Raw genomic sequence first — 14,515 nt, 5'->3', positions numbered from 1 at the left:
AGTTCTACCTTTGAACAGTTACTCCTTTGTTCATACATGGCGAATTTGGAATGTCATGTCCGAATGGCACCCCAATTAAAACACTTCTATTTTTACAGTATAAGGTAGTTTGTTTCGTGGTTGCAATTACTGCAATATCACAAGTGGACGTTTTGGTAGTGTTTTGAGTAATGTTTTTCAGGACGATACTTGCATTAGCCTGGGGTAATCATAATCTAACGTTTGATGTGTGTATCTTCATTTAGAAATTCAGATAGTTTGCTATCCTGTCGGTCGCCCAAGAACTTCTTGCCCCACGAATTTTGTTTCACATGAAATTTTGTGGTTAATTCACTCTATTTTGGGAATTAATGATCGATATCTTAGAGATTTTTTTGGACTTTGCTTACATTGTTTTTTCCGAGTGAATGTAGGTTTTACCTGACGTAGACTCAGATGCGCACTACCTTCTGAGCCCCTGTTGATATCCACAGTATTGAAGGATCATGATCCTTGTTTACAATTACGCACTTGTGTTTATCAGCATACCTAATCACATGTGGATCGGTCAAACACAATACCGGCACACTAGTTGCATGTTGATTGCTTTTTGTTGTTGGCAGTTTTTTCTTCAGTTCTTCGTATTTCCTCATGAGGCCTTCACACTCAGAATATGTTGCAACTAAGCCTCCTTTTAGTACTCTACATTAATTTCCTCTTCCTGTGATGCCAAAAGAACCTCAAGATTGCTTACTGCCAAGCTATCGCCAAATAGGTTTTCTCTCATTATTTCATGTTTATTCAAGAGTTCTTTATGTCCTGGACACATTGCTGCTACAGTTTATTTTTATGTATTAATTTATATTTTCTGAAAGAGTGCGAGTCCTTTAATTTGTTTTCTACTACTCGTAACTGTTCTGTTGTAACGCTGAACAGTGAGCGCCCATAATTAAACAAAACGCGCATCCACGACTGCCTCTTGGCAGGTCCCCGGACTCGTACACGCTATGTGGACATTCGCGCGCCGGAGATCATCGCCATCAGTTTCGCGTGTGTGTGCCGTCGTTTAGTGTTTTCTAGTCGCCACGCTCATACGTTCACCTGTGCCGTCGAATTCATCAGTGTTATGTGCGCCGTGTCAACAAGTTTCCAGTGTCGTTATCGTCGAGTGTGAACGGCTCTGTGTTTTTTGTATTTCTGTGTCCACTATTTTCTGCCCGTCACTTGTCTATTCTGGATCTTCTTTCTGTGTTATATCATTCTCAACACTAAGGCTGAAGAGCGGCGTAGCATGCCGCTGCCAGCTACCTGATTGTGCAGGTATAAAAATAACAATAAAGAAAAAAAAAACGGGCCCTTGATTATTCTAATGTTTACGTGACAATTGTATACTTCATTGTTAGACTGGGCCTTAATGCACTGGTTGGTTACATGTGTTTGTATTGATTACTACGTCATTCGGTGCCTTAGTGTACGCCTTCATGTGGAAGCGGAATAAAAGTTTGTTAGTGGGAATTCTGATATTTTGGTTGTGCAATGTTCCAATTTTTTGGCGACGAGTGCAGTATTCTATTCCAGGTGTTTCCTTTCATGGCTCACTATGACCAATAGGGCAGTGGAAGAAATTCTTCAGTCTCTTGTTGAACAGCATCGAGGTCTCACCAGCCAGCAGCAAACCTTCTTCATGGCACTAAACGGTTTTACAGCATCACTAACGTGCCTGGGCTCATTGCCGTTCTCACAGCCCCCACCGTTTCCTCTTTATGATGAGTCCGCAGAAGACTGGGATGCATACGAAAAACACCTTCAGTTATACTTCTAAGATTTTGTTGTCGCCGACCCCAACGTGTGCAAGGCTTTCTTTCTGTCATGGATTTCTCCTCATGTTTATCACCTTTTCTGTCAGAGAGCTCCTCTTCAGGAACCCATCAGTCTGTCTTTTGACGAAATGTGTCAGTGGCTCCCTGCTTATCACTGCAAACATATGCACGTTGTTGTCAAAAGTGACCGCAACAGTCGTACAGAGCTTGGGCAGTGGAACTTCACGGGATTAACCCGCCATTGTCAGTTTGTTACTGCAGCTTACCAGGAATAATATGCTGATTCGATGGTTCGTGATGCTACAATTCGCTTGGCCATTGATAGGGAAGTTCATGAACGCGCTTTAGAATGTGAAAATCTCTCTTCCACATTGCAACATTACCCAGTCTTTTGAAGTATCTAGGGAAGCAAGAAATCAAATAGAAGCTTGGTATGAGGTGGGCGTCATTGTTTCTCCTCAGCCAGCGTTGGTTAGCTTACAGGGAGAGGGGAAAGCGGGGGGGGGGGGGGGATGAAACTTATGAATGATTTTTTGTTTCATATGCAGTTCTAGCTACACTATTGCAAGTCGTTGCCTATAGTAGATTACTAAGTAATTACAAACCTGGAGAAAAATGTAAATTTTACTTTAATGCCTCCAAAACACCCTATGTAGATCTTATTCCTGACCCTACTACTTTTAGTTTCTCTGAACAACAGCTGAATGGTATTGCTCTGTGTCTTAAGAAATTAGTAACATACTTGGGCCTTACACTCAATGAGAAACTTCTATAGCTATTCTATCAGAGAAATCTAAATTTACAAGTCACTCACGACACTAAGTATTTTGATTAGCTGAATGTAAAAATCTGGGACACACATTGAACTACTTGATTACAATTACCGAAAAGCTTTACCGGGTATGAGCATACTATGAGTGCGTAATGTATGGGTAATATTTTGAAATTTTAGACTCTGCCAGTCTAGCAACAAGTCAACATTAAAAAATTGGAGAGCCACCACCATCTAATCAACATTCAGCAGTCCACAACATCTGAATTACATTGTCACTCTCACAATTTCTGGCGCTTCCTAAACTTGTCACTACTTCTACTACCTCTCGGCAAGTACACACAACTACTCCACAAATAATTTACAGGAAGTGACACCCTCATCTGTATTCATATAGTGTTGGGTATGACTGAAATTTGGTTGTTGATGAACCCCAGAATTACACTGATTTAAAAGTATTACGATACATTATATGCACTAAACAACATTGTAATGTCATAGTTTTAATTTATTAAATGAATATTATGGCTTTGTAGTGGTTTACACTGTTGAGACCAAGCAGAGATCCCCCCACTCATCTGCTCCATCATTTTTCCTAACAGCATCTTAACAATCATCTGTCCAAGTAATTCAGTGCCTAAGCAGAAATCAATGCAGATCCAAATTGATCTGGTATTATTACCAGGTGCTGTGGTTATTCATCACCTATGATTATCTACATTACATCCAACCTATTCTGCTCTTTTACACAGGAAATAAAATGGCCCATATTGTTCGGGATGCTTCTTTTCTGTTCTTTAGGAACAAAATACAAATAGTTTCTGGCTTTCTCTGAAGCACCGTTCAGCCATATAACATTACAGAACAATGCCTTTCAGAGTCAAAGTGAAGCAACTCCTACTTTTAAATCAGTCTACCAGATGATATTAAGTGAAATTGTTTATTATTTTCAATTAGGTTACTACCCATCATAACATCACATCTTCCCTGGTGAGAAGAGTCATATGTTGGTCTTGAATTGTTTACTTGATGATTTTAATTTACTGATAGGTAGTGACCGTGAATTTAACTGCACACATTCAGTACTTTATGAGATTATGTGAGAAATATAGTAAAAATTTTTACATTTTATGTCCTCTTTTACATTGTTTCCTCTGTGATCAGACAATTAAGTACATTCTATATGTAATACTATGGGGCATGGAGTGTGAATATGTGCACACTATTGTGTGTGTGTGTGTGTGTGTGTGTGTGTGTGTGTGTTTGTGTGTGTGTGTACGCGCGCGCGCGTGCGACAGACCAGTACCATACTGAGGTCTCTTTGTATCTGGCAGAAGGAAAATAGTGCTGATGACATTTTTGTGATGTTGACAAGATTGTATGGATCGTACCGTTATTCACTGGAAGTACAAATTTTGTTTCATTATTGATTATTCATTGACTATTAGACTATGACAGAACTATAGGTAGCAAGATATCATATACAATTACTTTTGTAGATATCTCTGCTGGAATAAGACTAACATCAGAATAGGAGAGTTAAGTACTGAAAATTCCCATGATCAGCAGTTGGCTTTCTGCTCTTTTAACAAAGGTGAATATAATGCCGAATACTCCAAACTGAGCTTTCAGAAAATCTCATCTCTTGTGGTGACTAGCATATTGTGACTAAAGGCCACAGCTCAGAAATTATGGACATGGCTGAAATCCTTATAGTTCACATTAAGAAAATTTTTTCAGCTCTTGAAGTCACACCATCAATGCAGTTAAGAGAAAATGGTTTACAACATTTGGCCAGAAATTTTGATGGATACATGTTAAAAGAATTTGTGTATATCAGCCCCCTGAAATAGTAATTTCAGCAGAAACATATCATCCACACAGAAATGACCCAATGTGATAAAGAATGCAATACTGTTTGAAAGCTGAGTAATCATTAATTACAGGAAAATGTGCAGTTTTTGATGTCATATACCCTTCAGCATGGCAATGACACTGTAGAAGCATACAGGAAGTCTTACATGTGTCTGAAGTCCTCTCAAGTGAAATACGTCTAAACTGTTATGAGTGAGTCTGCAGATTAGAAGCTGACCATTATAGCCCCGTCATCCAGTTCAAAATACGTTCAGTGGACGATATGTCGAATGATTTCTCAGGCCAAAACACTACATATACATCTTGTAATACCGCACCTGAGAACAACTGGCATGGCTGCAAAGTATTTAAAGCGTCAGAGAAGTAGCTTAGTAAATTTCATAACTTCCAGTTCATGAGGCAATCAGTTATTCACTAAACTGAGCTTCTATCAGACCAGCTGAATATAAATCATATGCCCCAAATTTCCACCTCCCCCCACCCCCTTCCCTCTCTCTCTCTCTCTCTCTCTCTCTCTCTCACACACACACACACACACACACACACACAAGGAGAGTGAATGTAACCGGTAGACATAAACAGGAAATTGAGCTCTCTTTTATTGTACTGTTGCTTTGTATTATCACTGAGATACTATGTAAAAGAAGCAGCAAAATATTTTGTAACAGAAATTAACTACTGCTATTTATAAATATAATACAGTCTTCAGAGATTTTCAATAACATTAGCCACAATTGGGCACTGGAATGAATCAATGGCAATGGATGAAAATTTGTGCCAGACCAGGACTGAAACCCGTATCTCCCACATAACATGGGAGGTCTCCTAATCTGCTTTGGCCTGACCAGATTGCTTTCAATCCTACCCAGATTTCCAGTCCATTGCACACTACTAGCATAGTGTCACCTATCCCTGAACCTCCCGCTCACCATTTTGGATTTCTGCAAGAGATGGAGCTCGTTTAGATTACTCATTTAAATAAAAATCCTCTCACGAGTAAATAGGAAACACAGCTTACTTTTTTAATGATGGCATAGTTGTTTCATCTCTAACAAGACCATGTGAAGCACAGCGCAATGCTGTTTAACATACGAGATGTGACAATAAAGATACCAGGCTCATGCGCTAACTCTTTACTGAAAACGTTTACACAGCTGAAATGTCCCCTTCAGTGCAGTCCCATCCTCGATCCCTGCACCGCTCCATGCGAATTTGCCTGTTTTGTAAATAGTGCAGTAAATATTTTTCTGTTATGCTGTTCGGGAGGCTCGTCACTATTTCCTTCACTGCATCCACAGACTTGAACCCGGTTCCTTCGAGCGCAGACTTCAGTTTCAGGAAGAGGAAGAAGTCTAATGGTGCTAGGTCAGGCGAATACGATGGATGTTCCGTCATTGGACTGTTGATTTTCACCAAGAACTTATTCACAGGCTTCGTATTATTGGCCGGCACGTTATCCTGACTAAGAATCCGTGAGCGATTCTTCCACAGATCTGGTCTTCTTTGTCGCACACATCCATGGAGGGTCTTCAAATCAGCTAAATGATAAGCCTGATTCATAGTCTGCCCTTCAGGCACCCAATCAATGTAGATGACCACTCGGATATCGAAGAAAACAATCATCATTGCTTTGAATTTTGATTTGCTCATGTGCGTTTTCTTCTTCTTAGGGGTTTGAGGGCTCCTCCAATGCATGGATCGTCGCTTAGTCACTGGATGATATTGGAATATCCATGTTTCATCACACTTAATTACTTTGCTGAGGTAATCTGGGTCAATTTCGATGTTTCCAAGAGTGTCAGCACAATAGTCCACTCGATGTTGGTTTTGCTCGTTTGTGAGAATTCTTAGTATCTCTTTAGCACAAAAATTTTTTTATGCCCAGATCATAGGGGAAATTCTTTCTAACGATTTCCTTGTTGATGCAGGCAAATTCTGAAATTGCTCGAATGCTCTGGCGGCGGTCTTTTCGAACAATTCTACTGACCTTCTTCACATTATCTTCAGATTTAGAAGTGGATTTCGGATTGTCTTCGACGTTTTCCCTACCTTACTTGACCCTGTTAACCCACTCAAAAACTTGCGTACGAGATAGACACTGATCACCACAAACTTGTTTCAAAAAATGGTTCAAATGGCTCTGAGCACTATGGGACTCAACATCTTAGGTCATAAGTCCCCTAGAACTTAGAACTACTTAAACCTAACTAACCTAAGGACATCACACACACAGCCATGCCCGAGGCAGGATTCGAACCTGTGACCGTAGCAGAAACTTGTTTCAACAAATAGTAAATTTCTGTGGCGGATTTCCCAAGTTTTGAAAGGAATTTGATGTTAATACATTGTTCACGTTAGAGCGTTAGCATAATTTCGAAGGAACTCAGATACAAGACCCGTTTCTGAGAAGGCTTACAGCCTGACCACAGCTGCGTGAAATGTTGTTCATGTACCAAGAAGAGTCCCTAGCTTATTACCCCACTCCCCACTCTTCTCGTTGTCATCGACGAAGCCGGAAATACGCTAACAACCAGCCTGGTTTCTTTATTGCCACAACTCGTACTTTACGGTTAGTAATTTTAATATAATACAGTTCCTTTTTACGTAAATAAGAGAAGTAAATAACTGACGCCATCTTATATTATTGTTCATTTGTTGAGGTGGATATGAGAAAAACTCCTATTGTGCACAAAAGGGAGTCATTATAGGAAGGGATCGAAAGGACCACAAAATATTAGATACCGTGATGCTAAACTTTAGGAGATTTCAGTATGGTCGGCCCTTTTACAACTGAGGGAGAAACCATAAAATAAATTAAAAATCAGAGAAATTTATTACTCTTCAGTTGTTTGCCTCAGTTAATGGCTTTTCATGTAGAGTCATTATATCTTGCTCTTCTCTTAAAACGCGGAGGAAGGTCACATAAATACACAATACATCACAGTTGTAAAAACACATTTTATTTTAACATACGTAAACGGCTTTTGCAGTGCAGCACATCAAGAACATTTCAGAGGCCAGAAGGAAGACATTCATAACACTGCAGTAGGTCATTGTTAGGAGATAAAATGAGTGCAAACAAAAATTACACTGTAATATGTAGTGCGTTATGCTGACTCATGATATAATGTTGATAATATACTGAAACTGCTCATTGTTTTTAACAAAGTCTATATGTTATGTGTTATTGTTACAGCCCATGGCACTCTTCCAGTTCGCCTTCACCTTTGCGTGCTTTCTACTGCATAAGTGGAACCTAGAATTTTTAGGTAAGTGCTGTCTATCATCATATTATGAGGGCATAAATTAACGATTTTGAATTACTACTTCAAGCACTTCTGCTCATTATCTTACCACCTGTATACTGTATACACTGATCAGACAGAACATTATGACAACCTACCTAGAAGCCTGTACGTCCACCTTTGACGCGGAGAACAGTGGCAAAGCATCATGGTATGGAAGCAATGGGGCCTTGATAGATCGCTGGAGGGAGTTGCCACAACATCTGCACAACAATTCCCGTAAACAGCGGGGATGGGAGCGATGAGCTCTGACGCCACGTTCAATCACATCCCAGATGTGTTTGATCGGGTTCAGATCTGTCGAATTGGGGGGGGGGAGGGGCAGTGGAACTCGCCACTGTGTTCCTCAAACCACCCGATCTCACTCCTGGCCTTGCTACATGGCACGTTATCTTGTTGAAAATGCCACTGCAGTCGGGAAACATAATCGTCATGAAGGGATGTACGTGTTCTGCAACCAGTGTAAAATACTCCTTGGCAGTAATGGTGCCTTGCACGAGCTCCACTGCTCCAATGGATGTTCACGTGCCGGCCGCGGTGGTCGTGCGGTTCTAGGCGCTCCAGTCCGGAGCCGCGCTGCTGCTACGGTCGCAGGTTCGAATCCTGCCTCGGGCATGGGTGTGTGTGATGTCCTTAGGTTAGTTAGGTTTAAGTAGTTCTAAGTTCTAGGGGACTGATGACCACAGCGATTGAGTCCCATAGTGCTCAGAGCCATTTGAACCATTTTTTGATGTTCATGTGAACGTTCCTCAGAGCAAGCTGCCACCCGTTTGTCCCCGTCCCACAGTACAGGTGTCAAGGAGCTGTTCCCCTGGAAGACGACGGATTCGCGTCCTCCCATCGGCATGATGAAGAAATCGGGATTCATCAGACCATGCGACGCTCTGCCACTGGGCCAACGTCCAGTGCCAGGGGTCACATGCCCTATTCAGTCGTCGTTGCAGATATCGTAGTGTTAACATCGGCGCATGCAATCAGCTGTGGAGGCCCATCATTAGGCGTGTTCAGTACACTGTGTGTTTAGACACACTGTCCTGTTTTACCAGTCTGCGCAGGCTACGACGTTCGACATCCGTAATGAAGGGTGGCCGCCCAAGCTCACGTCACCTTGGTTTCGCCACGTGTTGAAGACACTCACCACTGCACTCTCCGAACACCCAATAAGTCGTGCAATTTCCTAAATGCTCGTACCGAGCATCCAGCCGATCACAATCTGCCTTTATCAAATTCAGATAGAACGCTCGCCTTTCCCATTCTACACACGGATAACACACTCACTGGAGCTACATGCACCGTACGTGAGTCTGACTAGCAGTCATTCCTCACCAGGTGACACTCCTATCGCCTGGATTAGTTTGTACCGATAGTAGGTCGGAGGTCATTATGTTCTGGCTGATTTGTGTAAGTACTGTACACTCTTAACATCCAACAGTGAGACAGTGATTAAAACTAATTCTATAAATTACTAATCAGTTGTAGACCTTTATGAGCAGTACCTGCCACATAATTAATGTTTTCAGAGGGTGAAACAAACTGTAATAACAGCATGTGTGTCGTGTTTCTAAGGTACTTCTCATCTGATTACTTCACTGTAAGTCCCCAGTTTTATGGTATTAACGTGTATGGGTCACTGATTGTGCATGGCCAACCTAACATAAGATCTGAAATAGAGTTTGTTTTTCATGAAACTCGATCCAAGATAGCGAACTTGGCCAAAGAAATCCACAAAATAGTAAAAAATGTTTTTCTTAAGTAAGTGAAAATTTGTAGCTCCGACCAGAAAATGTAAGATGAAATAGTTGTAGTGCTTCGAGCCATCTGTATACTGCTTTTTTATAAGTATCTATTGCTTTCTTACGTTGTGAGATATATCGAAAACCGTTAAATCGAGTTCTCTGTAACTGATTAATACACCCATACATGCTAATTACTTTATGTATAGCCCGCAGTAAATAAAAAATACTTGTTTGGAAAATTAGGAAATATTAATTATTTTTCGAGATATAATTTTCCCGTCAACGGGCTAGATCTTCGCAGAAGATGGCCCTACAGTATCAGTTTTACACTTATTTTCTTTCAAGCCCGCCATCTCGTGGTCGTGCGGTAGCGTTCTCGCTTCCCACGTCCGGGTTCCCGGGTTCGATTCCCGGCGGGGTCAGGGATTTTCTCTGCCTCGTGTTGGCTGGGTGTTATGTGCTGTCCTTAGGTTAGTTAGGTTTAAGTAGTTCTAAGTTCTAGGGGACTGATGACCATAGATGTTAAGTCCCATAGTGCTCAGAGCCTATTTTCTTTCAAAGAGTTGTTCTACTGTCTATTAAGTAATTTTTACGATTTTGTTATTTGTAAGGATCAGAAATGGCTTCGAAGATCCTGCTCTTTTGTTGGGCGTGCTTTTTTAACTATCTCAAATTTTATTATATGAAAATAACTTTTGATTAAAGAAATTGAAGACAATTTTTTCGCGAATTTAAATAATAAAAATTCTACAACTTCTGGAGCCGAGATAAATTTGTTCTTTACTTATTTTCATTTATTTACTTTTAAATCTAATGGTTATGGCAATGCGCTTGATGGAGGATAATATTGAATACTTATATTTTCAAGACAACAGTACTAGGATATTCTTCATTGATTTTTAGTATCAATAACTTAGTATTAAAGTGAAGCCTGCAAGCACGGAGTTGCATTAGTTGCAGCGGATGGCAGAGTGGGAACAACCAGCACGTGCGTGCTCTGAACACTGATTCTAAATGGCCTGCGGTTACATAATATTTTATATCTAGGCTTCTGGGTCACTTATAAAAATCCTTTTTTTACTTACTCTGAGGTAGCTTGACAAAATAAACCTCAGTTTTATAATCATTTTCACCTTAAAAGCAAAATAGCCACAGAAAGATTTAATTTTCATTGAATGTACATTATTTTATCTTTACCATCATGATAAAAACTTTATATTATTACAGCAGTATTTTTCATGTAATACCTAAAACATTTTGCTTAATTAATGATGCTTACGCTATACTTGTTGCTGGTTTCCTTAACCATTACTGCGTTACTAAATTATTTTTTGTGCAATAGTAAATAAGTGCAAGATATCACATATATTTAATATATAAAATCATTATCGCTTGCGCAAATACATAAATTTCTTGAAGCATATCCTGTTATGTTAAGTTTATTTAATTTTGCAACCAAAAGTAATTAAGTGCTGAAGTAATTGTTAAGCAAACAAACAGTAAGTGTAATGTAAGTATCATTAAATAAGCAAAACTCTTAAGGTTTTAAATGCAAAATGCTGTTGTAATAATACAAGTTATTAAAGCAAATGTCTCTAAGCACTATGGGACTTAACATCTGAGGTCATCAGTCCCCTAGATTTAGAACTACTTAAACCTAACTAACCTGAGGACATCACACACATTCGTGCCCGAGGCAGGATTCGAACCTGCGACCGTAGCAGCAGCGTGGTTCCGGACTGAAGCGCCTAGAACCGCTCGGCCACGGCGGCCGGCAAGTTATTAAAATGACGATAAAAATAAGCAACATGTATATTAAATAAAAACTGAATATTTGTGGGGGTCTTTTGCTTCTAAAGTGAAAATGAGCGTAACATTCGTGTTCATCCCGTCAAGCTGGCCAGGGTGACCGAGCGGTTCTAGGCGCTACAGTCTGGAACCGCGCGACCGCTACGGTCGCAGGTTCGAATCCTGCCTCGGGCATGGGTGTGTGTGATGTCCTTAGGTTAGTTAGGTTTAAGTAGTTCTAAGTTCTAGGGGACTGATGACCTCAGAAGTTAAGTCCCATAGTGCTCAGAGCCATTTGAACCATCCCGTCATGCTACCCCAGAGTAAGTACAAAAGGATTTTTGTAAGTGGTGCAGAAGCCAAGATATCGTAGATTTCGCAAGCACGAGCCTTTTAGAGTCAGTTCTCAGAGCGAGTGCGCACCGGTTTCCCCATACTCCAATGCCCGCTGGCGCTCCGCTCACGCACTCCGCTTCCGCACGTTTCATTTTATCACTCTATTACTCAATGACGGATTAAGGGGGGGGGGGGGAGCGGCGGCATGGGAACAACTAAACCCCCCCCCACCAGGTAGTCAGACATAAAGAAAGGGAGAGAGAGACAGAGAGAGAGGGAGGGAGTGAGAGGAGGGGGAAGAGAGAGAGGGAGAGAGAGAGAGAGAGAGAGAGAGAGAGAGAGAGAGAGAGAATCTCGATCTCGACATAATCACATTTACTTACGGGCAGCATGTAATTGTGAGTTTAAAAAATGCAAAAAACATGGAATTAGCATAACGTATGACTTGTTGTGTTATGCCGTCATTTGTTTGGTTTTAGTTTCTTTTTTGGTCAGAATTTACTATAAAAATACAATAAAATATGACGTCCTTTATCGTGTCATGATTGCGTTAACAGACAAATGAGCTATTGCATCGGTCGCTGTGCAAGAAAAAATAAATCTTTTACTTTGTGAAAAATTTATAAATTTTTAGGACTGTATTCCGGCTCATAAATTCAGATATTTTTGATAAATATTTTATATCGCAGGATTATTTTCCTAGACAGTAAGAAACAGAAATGCCACCAGGTACTATGAACAGCTTTATTTGAAGCTACAAGTTTGGATTTTCCACCATTGCCAGGCATCTTACAGTCAGTACATTTGTTGTTCTACGCGTCTCCACATTTCGATAAAGTCCTCTTGTTAGAAAATAGAACCTTTTATTCTCTTTGGTGTATTTCAGTCATGATCCAGCACTTCACTTCTTGTTGAAAGCCACAGTGAGTAATACAGTGTGTATCATAATTAATGGCGTAAACGCACACAGTTGAAAGTACGCGGGCCGACCGGGGTGGCTGAGCGGTTCTAGGCGCTACAGTCTGCAACCGCGCCACCGCTACGGTCGCCCGTTCGAATCCTGCCTCGGGCATGGATGTTTGTGATGTCCTTACGTTAGTTTGGTTTAAGTAGTTCTAAGTTCTAGGGGACTGATGACTTGAGAAGTTAAGTCCCATAGTGCTTAGCGCCATTTGAACCATTTTTTTTTTGAAAGTATGCGATACTAGAAGCAAAAAGGTCTCAGTAAACATATGGCATAAAATGCATTATCTTAAGAACTACGAGCAATTTTTCATCTTCGTTACTGTGAAACAAATGTCTTCTGCTGGAAGTTCCTTGCTTTCCATATTTTGGGAAATGGTAGCATGGACCAAAACAAGAAAAAAAATGTCTAGTAACCATGTGCTCTAAAATGCATATGTTAAGATCTGTGAGCACTTATTCATCTTCGCTACTTTGGAAAATAACTCCTCTAATGAACAAATGCTCGTAACTTTCAAGGTATGCATTTTAGAGCACATGTTTACTGAGACTTTTTTGCTTCTAGTATAGTTTACTTTCAACTGTATGCGTTTACGCCATTAATTATGATACACCCTGTATACATGGTACGAATAATATAAATGTGAAAGTAACTCTGTCTGTCACCTTTTCAAGGCTGAACCTTTGAATCGAAGTTGATGAAGTTTGGTATGGAGATAGCTTGAACCCTATGGTAGAGCATAGGCTTCTTAAAAAAATTAAACCAGTAGGCAGAGGTGATAATTGTCGACAACAGTGAATCAAAGCAGCAAAAAGTTTGTTGACAGTGCACTCATTTGTGGCCTAAACCGTTGCTTAAGCGATAAGAGCTACTTCGAGTTGGAGACTAAATGGTTCAAATGGCTCTGAGCACTATAGGACTTAACATCTGTCGTCATCAGTCCCTTAGAACTTAGAACTACTTAAACCTAACTAACCTAAGGACATCACACACATCCATGCCCGAGGCAGGATTCGAACCTGCGACCGTAGCAGTCGCACAGTTCCGGACTGCGCGCCTAGAACCGCTAGACCACCGCGGCCGGCAGTTGGAGACTACTGAATTGTAGATCTAAAAAAGATCTACACAAAAGTCGACGAGCGCAAAAGCTTGTCTTTTACAGTTTTTTGGGACCTATATTTTAGTATGACGTCCAATTATGAACCACATATGGATTAGGCAGCATATTTCTGCCGGAAAACTCTTTACTGTATGTAGCGAATTACCTTTAAAGGGATCAACAAACATTATTCAAACGTATGTCGCAACAATTCTGATTGGACTAGCCTTCAAATAATAATAAAAAAACTGATTGAAATCAATGCATTCGTGTTGAAGCTGTGATGCCATAGACAGAAAGACGTTTAACTTACAACACCTGCCTTCCTGCAATGGAGTAGTGGATGGGACGGCACATATGCACATCACAAGCTGTGCTTCTGCGATATTTACTCATCATAACAATACTACTGAAACGCGAGCGAAGCCGCATGTAAGGGCTAGTTGAATATACAAATAAACAGACGCGATTACTAATCGATGCAGAACATTCGGCAAAACTTACAGGTGGTAGTCTGTTTTCGTAGAAACATACAGCTATGCTGTGAAGTTATTTGATTTTCGGACACAGGATCTACATCTCCATCTCAGGCAACCTCACTGAATAATTTCTTTTCGAGGCAGATTCAAACTCCTGCAACCATTACTGGAACTCAACAAAATGTTTTGCCTGGAATTCAACAAAATGTTTTGCAGATATCAAATTTTTATTTTTTGCAAATTAGAAATTTTTGTGACATTTTTCTGCAACTCAGATACAAAAGTTTTTCATGATAGTAGAAATTTTTTGTAAAACGATATTTATGTATAATTTTGTTGATCGAAAAAACTTTCATGAAAAC

The sequence above is a fragment of the Schistocerca cancellata genome, chromosome 4 (assembly GCF_023864275.1).
Source record: "Schistocerca cancellata isolate TAMUIC-IGC-003103 chromosome 4, iqSchCanc2.1, whole genome shotgun sequence".
Taxonomy (NCBI): Eukaryota; Metazoa; Arthropoda; class Insecta; order Orthoptera; family Acrididae; genus Schistocerca; species Schistocerca cancellata.
This window is presented reverse-complemented; position numbering follows the sequence as displayed.